The sequence below is a fragment of the Cnephaeus nilssonii genome (assembly GCF_951640355.1).
Source record: "Cnephaeus nilssonii genome assembly, chromosome: 21".
NCBI lineage: Eukaryota > Metazoa > Chordata > Mammalia > Chiroptera > Vespertilionidae > Cnephaeus > Cnephaeus nilssonii.
In genome coordinates, this window is record NC_137092.1 from 44712860 (window position 1) to 44721032 (window position 8173).

Here is an 8173-nt window from a genome sequence, read left to right on the forward strand (position 1 = left end):
TTTCGGGAAAAGGTTTTGGTGAAACACTGAAAAACTCATTTTCCTAGAGCTATCAATCAGTATGAAAGTATTGAGAACACTATGAAATAAAAATGTTAGTTAGGCTAGGGTTCCAAGTAATGTTTTACTGTGCCTTTAAAAAGCCGGTATGCCACCCGTGTTAAAATGAAAAGTCTCATTGCTCAAAACAACAGACCAGGGGAATGGCAGAGTGTCTCTAGAACTCCTGGAATACGTTTTAGAACCCGAACTTGTCTACTGAATTTTGAAATACTGAGAATTTGTATCCAAAGCGCTGCGAAAGGTAGGATAGACTGTCAAGTGGTAATAATGTTGAAAGTGCTGGTATATTTGTAAAAAAGGTTGTTTTACCAAATTAGAATTCACAATGAAAAAGCTTGAGGCACTGGAAGAGAGAGACTCCAACTCAGGAAATTCACAATGATAACCTAGGTTAATATCTTAGAAAGTGCTGAAAACACTAGGAATACGTGAATAAAGGGCCTTAATATCTGTAACACATTGTTTCCTGACAAGGAAATCGTGTTCAAAGAACATAGAACCGAGTTGGATACTGGTTACATTTATTATTCCGGGACAATGAGTTGGCGATTTTGAAAGAAGCCTGGTTAGGCCATTAAACCGGATGTGATGACGTCACCAAGGGGGAGGGGCCACGTGGGCAGGCTTAATTGATCCCAGGTGATAATGATTTGGCCAGGCGACCAGCCGGGAGTGATGACGTCATTGAGATTAGTTGTGGTATTAGGGTTAGAGAATTGGGGCTCTGTTCATGGTAAGGGTTAGGATAAGGTTTTGGGCTAGGTGGGGTTCAGGCTCAGGAGTGGGCTAGGTTTAGGGTTTGGGTTAGAGGGTTAGGGACATGGTTAAGGTCACAGTGTAGTAATGTTGGCTATTCACAATGAATGAGCTTCAATCACTGGACAATTTGGTGTGTAGCACTCAGAACTTAGGACTCCAGACTAGGGAAATATTTAGAAATGTGCTTCACACAATAGGAATACATATTCCAATAGACTGAATATCTGAACAGCACAATTTTGTCACTGGGAAATCTTGTTCAAACAGCGGAGAAGCGAGTGTGACACTGTTTACATTTATTTTTTCCGTCAAACGGAGTTGGAGTTTTCGGGAAAAGGTTTTGGTGAAACACTGAAAAACTCATTTTCCTAGAGCTATCGATCAGTATGAAAGTATTGAGAACACTATGAAATAAAAATGTTAGTTAGGCTAGGGTTCCAGGTAATGTTTTACTGTGCCTTTAAAAAGCCGGTATGACACCCGTGTTAAAACGAAAAGTCTCATTGCTCAAAACAACAGACCAGGGGAATGGCAGAGTGTCTCTAGAACTCCTGGAATACGTTTTAGAACCTGAACATCTCTACTGAATTTTGAAATACTGAGAATTTGTATCCAAAGCGCTGTGAAATGTAGGATAGACTGTCAAGTGGTAATAATGTTGAAAGTGCTGGTATATTTGTAAAAAAGGTTGTTTTACCAAATTAGAATTCACAATGAAAAAGCTTGAGGCACTGGAAAAGAGAGACTCCAACTCGGGAAATTCACAATGATAACCTAGGTTAATATCTAAGAAAGTGCTTCAAACACTAGGAATACGTGAATAAAGGGCCTTAATATCTGTAACACATTGTTTCCTGACAAGGAAATCCTGTTCAAAGAACATAGAAGCGAGTTGGATACTGGTTACATTTATTATTCCAGGACAATGAGTTGGCGATTTTGAAAGAAGCCTGGTTAGGCCATTAAACCGGATGTGATGACGTCACCAAGGGGGAGGGGCCACGTGGGCAGGCTTAATTGATCCCAGGTGATAATGATTTGGCCAGGGGACCAGCCGGGAGTGATGACGTCATCGAGATTAGTTCTGGTATTAGGGTTAGAGAATTGGGGCTCTGTTCATGGTAAGGGTTAGGATAAGGTTTTGGGCTAGGTGGGGTTCAGGTTCAGGTGTGGGCTAGGTTTAGCGTTTGGGTTAGAGGGTTAGGGACATGGTTACGGTCACAGTGTAGTAATGTTGGCTATTCACAATGAATGAGCTTCAATCACTGGACAATTTGGTGTGTAGCACTCAGAACTTACGACTCCAGACTACGGAAATATTTAGAAATGTGCTTCACACAATAGGAATACATATTCCAATACACTGAATATATGAACAGCACAATTTTGTCACTGGGAAATCTTGTTCAAACAGCTGAGAAGCGAGTGTGACACTGTTTACATTTATTTTTCCCGTCAAAAGTAGTTGGAGTTTTCGGGAAAAGGTTTTGGTGAAACACTGAAAAACTCATTTTCCTAGAGCTATCGATCAGTATGAAAGTATTGAGAACACTATGAAATAAAAATGTTAGTTAGGCTAGGGTTCCAAGTAATGTTTTACTGTGCCTTTAAAAAGCCGGTATGACACCCGTGTTAAAACGAAAAGTCTCATTGGTCAAAACAACAGACCAGGGGAATGGCAGAGTGTCTCTAGAACTCCTGGAATACGTTTTAGAACCCGAACATCTCTACTGAATTTTGAAATACTGAGAATTTGTATCCAAAGCGCTGTGAAAGGTAGGATAGACTGCCAAGTGGTAATAATGTTGAAAGTGCTGGTATATTTGTAAAAAAGGTTGTTTTACCAAATTAGAATTCACAATGAAAAAGCTTGAGGCACTGGAAGAGAGAGACTCCAACTCGGGAAATTCACAATGATAAACTAGGTTAATATCTAAGAAAGTGCTTCAAACACTAGGAATACGTGAATAAAGGGCCTTAATATCTGTAACACATTGTTTCCTGACAAGGAAATCGTGTTCAAAGAACATAGAAGCGAGTTGGATACTGGTTACATTTATTATTCCGGGACAATGTGTTGGCGATTTTGAAAGAAGCCTGGTTAGGCCATTAAACCGGATGTGATGATGTCACCAAGGGGGAGGGGCCACGTGGGCAGGCTTAATTGATCCCAGGTGATAATGATTTTGCCAGGGGACCAGCTGGGAGTGATGACGTCATCGAGATTAGTTCTGGTATTAGGGTTAGAGAATTGGGGCTCTGTTCATGGTTAGGGTTAGGATAAGGTTTTGGGCTAGGTGGGGTTCAGGCTCAGGTGTGGGCTAGGTTTAGGGTTTGGGTTAGAGGGTTAGGGACAGGCTTAGGGTCACAGTGTAGTAATGTTGGCTATTCACAATGAATGAGCTTCAATCACTGGACAATTTGGTGTGTAGCACTCAGAACTTATGACTCCAGACTAGGGAAATATTTAGAAACTAGAGGCCCGGTGCACGAAATTCGTGCACGGGGGGGGGGGGGCAGCGGTGAGTGTGTCCCTCAGCCTGGCCTGCACCCTCTCCAATCTGGGACCCCCCTTGGGATAACCAGCAGTTGGACATCCCTCTCACAATTCAGAACTGCTGGCTCCTAACCGCTCACCTGCCTGCCTGATTGCCCCTAACTGCTTCTGCCTACCAGCCTGATTGTCCCTAACTGCTCCCCTGCTGGCTTGATTGCCCCTAACTACCTCTGCCTCGGCCCACACCTGGTACCCAGGATTCCCTCCTCCAGCTGACCACAGGCACCCAGGATCTGGGCTTCTCTCCCTCTGGTCAGCCATAGGCGCCCAGGCTGGCTGCAGCCTTAGGGGATGGTGGAGAGGGGGCTTCGCCTGTGCTGCAGCTGCAAGTGCTGGCGCCCAGGACTGCAGGGTGGGCGGCTTCTTTGTCTCCCAGGCCACAGCCAGCCACAGGTGCTGGTGCCTGGGACTGCAGGGTGGGCGGATTCTCCATCTACGATGCTGTAGCCAGCTGCAGGTGCTGGCACCTGGACCACAGGGTGAGCGGCTTCTCTGTCTCCCAGGCCACAGCCAGCCGCAGGTGCTGGTGCCCAGGATCGCAGGGTGGGTGGCTTCTCTGTCTCCCAGGCCACAGCCAGCCACAGGTACTGGTGCCCAGGACCGCAGTGTGGGCGGCTTCTCCATCTCCCGGGCTGCAGCCAGCCACAGGTACTGGTGCCCAGGACCGCAGGGTGGGCGGCTTCTCCATATCCCGGGCTGCAGCCAGCCTCAGGTACTGGTGCCTGGTTTCTCCATCTCTCCCAGGACGTGGGGCGGGTGGACATGGGGTGGGCAGCTTCTCCAGCTGGCTGTAGCCTGGGATCATAGGGCAAGTGGCTTCTTCATCTCCCAGATCGCATCCACCCTCAGGTACTGGCACCCGGTTTCTTGTCTCCCCCAGGACGTGGGGAGGGCGGCTTCTCCAGCTGGCTGCGGCTTGGGATCACAGGGCAGGTAGCTTCTTCATCTCCCAGGTCGCAGCCAGCCTCAGGCGCTGAGGCCAGGTTTCTCAGTCTCCCCCAGGAGGTGGGGCAGGCGGACCTGAGGTTTCTGCTGCTGGCTGCAGCCTGGGATCACAGGGCAGGCGGCTTCTTCATCTCCCAGGCTGCAGCCAGCCTCAGGCACTGGCACCTGGTTTCTTGTCTCCCCCAGGACATGGTGTGAACCGCTTCTCCAGCTGGCTGAGGCCTGAGATCACGGGGCAGGCAGCTTCTTGGTCTCCGTGGCTGCAGCCAGCCTCAGGCGCTGGGGCCCAGTTTCTCCGTCTCCCCAGGACATGGGGCGGGCAGACCTGAAGCTTCTGAGGCTGGCTGCAGCCTGGGATCATGGGACGGGCAGCTTCTTGGTCTCCCGGCCGCACCCAGCCTCAGGCGCAGGGCCCAGTTTCTCCGTCTTCCCAGGACGTGGGGCAGGTGTATGTGAGGCAGGCGGACCTGAGGCTTCTGAGGCTGGCTGCAGCCTGGGATCATGGGACGGGCAGCTTCTTGGTCTCCGTGGCTGCAGCCAGTCTCAGGCGCTGGAGCCTAGTTTCTCCGTCTCCCCAGGACGTTGGGCAGGCGGACCTGAGGATTCTGAGGCTGGCTGCAGCCTGGGATCCTGGGGCAGGCGGCTTCTTGGTCTCTGTGGCTGCAGCCAGCCTCAGGCGCTGGCACCTGACTTCTCCAACTCCCAGAGACCTGGAGAGGCTGGGGGGCGGGGCTGCCGCCATGTTTTCAGTTTAACTGCATACTCACTCAGATTGAATGGTGGGCGTGGCTGGTGGGCATGGCTTGTGAGTGTAGCGGAGTGATGATTTGCATACTACTCTCTTATTAGATAGATGTGCTTCACACAATAGGAATACATATTCCAATAGACTGAATATCTGAACAGCAAAATTTTGTCACTGGGAAATCTTGTTCAAACAGCTGAGAAGCAAGTGTGACACTGTTTACATTTATTTTTCCCGTCAAAAGGAGTTGGCGTTTTCGGGAAAAGGTTTTGGTGAAACATTGAAAAACTCATTTTCCTAGAGCTATCGATCAGTATGAAAGTATTGAGAACACTATGAAATAAAAATGTTAGTTAGGCTAGGGTTCCAAGTAATGGTTTACTGTGCCTTTAAAAAGCCAGTATGACACCCATGTTAAAACGAAAAGTCTCATTGCTCAAAACAACAGACCAGGGGAATGGCAGAGTGTCTCTAGAACTCCTGGAATACGTTTTAGAACCCGAACATCTCTACTGAATTTTGAAATACTGAGAATTTGTATCCAAAGTGCTGTGAAAGGTGGGATAGACTGTCAAGTGGTAATAATGTTGAAAGTGCTGGTATATTTGTAAAAAAGGTTGTTTTACCAAATTAGAATTCACAATGAAAAAGCTTGAGGCACTGGAAGAGAGAGACTCCAACTCGGGAAATTCACAATGATAACCTAGGTTAATATCTAAGAAAGTGATTCAAACACTAGGAATACGTGAATAAAGGGCCTTAATATCTGTAACACATTGTTTCCTGACAAGGAAATCGTGTTCAAAGAACATAGAAGCGAGTTGGATACTGGTTACATTTATTATTCCCGGACAATGAGTTGGCGATTTTGAAAGAAGCCTGGTTAGGCCATTAAACCGGATGTGATGACGTCACCAAGGGGGAGGGGCCACGTGGGCAGGCTTAATTGATCCCAGGTGATAATGATTTCGCCAGGGGACCAGCTGGGAGTGATGATGTCATCGAGATTAGTTCTGGTATTAGGGTTAGAGAATTGGGGCTCTGTTCATGGTTAGGGTTAGGATAAGGTTTTGGGCTAGGTGGGGTTCAGGCTCAGGTGTGGGCTAGGTTTAGGGTTTGGGTTAGAGGGTTAGGGACAGTTTTAGGGTCACAGTGTAGTAATGTTGGCTATTCACAATGAATGAGCTTCAATCACTGGACAATTTGGTGTGTAGCACTCAGAACTTACGACTCCAGACTAGGGAAATATTTAGAAATGTGCTTCACACAATAGGAATACATATTCCAATAGACTGAATATCTGAACAGCACAATTTTGTCACTGGGAAATCTTGTTCAAACAGCGGAGAAGCGAGTGTGACACTGTTTACATTTATTTTTCCCGTCAAAAGGAGTTGGCGTTTTCGGGAAAAGGTTTTGGTGAAACACTGAAAAACTTTTTCCTAGAGCTATCGATCAGTATGAAAGTATTGAGAACACTATGAAATAAAAATGTTAGTTAGGCTAGGGTTCCAAGTAATGTTTTACTGTGCCTTTAAAAAGCCGGTATGACACCCGTGTTAAAACGAAAAGTCTCACTGGTCAAAACAACAGACCAGGGGAATGACAGAGTGTCTCTAGAACTCCTGGAATACGTTTTAGAACCCGAACATCTCTACTGAATTTTGAAATACTGAGAGTTTGTATCCAAAGCGCTGTGAAAGGTAGGATAGACTGCCAAGTGGTAATAATGTTGAAAGTGCTCGTATATTTGTAAAAAAGGTTGTTTTACCAAATTAGAATTCACAATGAAAAAGCTTGAGGCACTGGAAGAGAGAGACTCCAACTCGGGAAATTTACAATGAAACCTAGGTTAATATCTAAGAAAGTGCTTCAAACACTAGGAATACGTGAATAAAGGGCCTTAATATCTGTAACATATTGTTTCCTGACAAGGAAATCGTGTTCAAAGAACATAGAAGCGAGTTGGATACTGGGTACATTTATTATTCCGGGACAATGAGTTGGCGATTTTGAAAGAAGCCTGGTTAGGCCATTAAACAGGATGTAATGACGTCGACAAGGGGGAGGGGCCACGTGGGCAGGCTTAATTGATCCCAGGTGATAATGATTTGGCCAGGGGACCAGCTGGGAGTGATGATGTCATCGAGATTAGTTCTGGTATTAGGGTTAGAGAATTGGGGCTCTGTTCATGGTTAGGGTTAGGATAAGGTTTTGGGCTAGGTAGGGTTCAGGCTCAGGTGTGGGCTAGGTTTAGGGTTTGGGTTAGAGGGTTAGGGACAGGCTTAGGGTCAGAGTGTAGTAATGTTGGCTATTCACAATGAATGAGCTTCAATCACTGGACAATTTGGTGTGTAGCACTCAGAACTTACGACTCCAGACTAGGGAAATATTTAGAAATGTGCTTCACACAATAGGAATACATATTCCAATAGACTGAATATCTGAACAGCACAATTTTGTCACTGGGAAATCTTGTTCAAACAGCGGAGAAGCAAGTGTGACACTGTTTACATTTATTTTTCCCGTCAAAAGGAGTTCGAGTTTTCGGGAAAAGGTTTTGGTGAAACACTGAAAAACTCATTTTCCTAGAGCTATCGATCAGTATGAAAGTATTGAGAACACTATGAAATAAAAATGTTAGTTAGGCTAGGGTTCCAAATAATGTTTTACTGTGCCTTTAAAAAGCCGGTATGACACCCGTGTTAAAATGAAAAGTTTCATTGCTCAAAACAACAGACCAGGGGAATGGCAGAGTGTCTCTAGAACTCCTGGAATACGTTTTAGAACCCGAACATCTCTACTGAATTTTGAAATACTGAGAATTTGTATCCAAAGCGCTGTGAAAGGTAGGATAGACTGTCAAGTGGTAATAATGTTGAAAGTGCTGGTATATTTGTAAAAAAGGTTGTTTTACCAAATTAGAATTCACAATGAAAAAGCTTGAGGCACTGGAAGAGAGAGACTCCAACTCGGGAAATTCACAATGATAACCTAGGTTAATATCTAAGAAAGTGCTTCAAACACTAGGAATACGTGAATAAAGGGCCTTAATATCTGAAACACATTGTTTCCTGACAAGGAAATCGTGTTCAAAGAACATA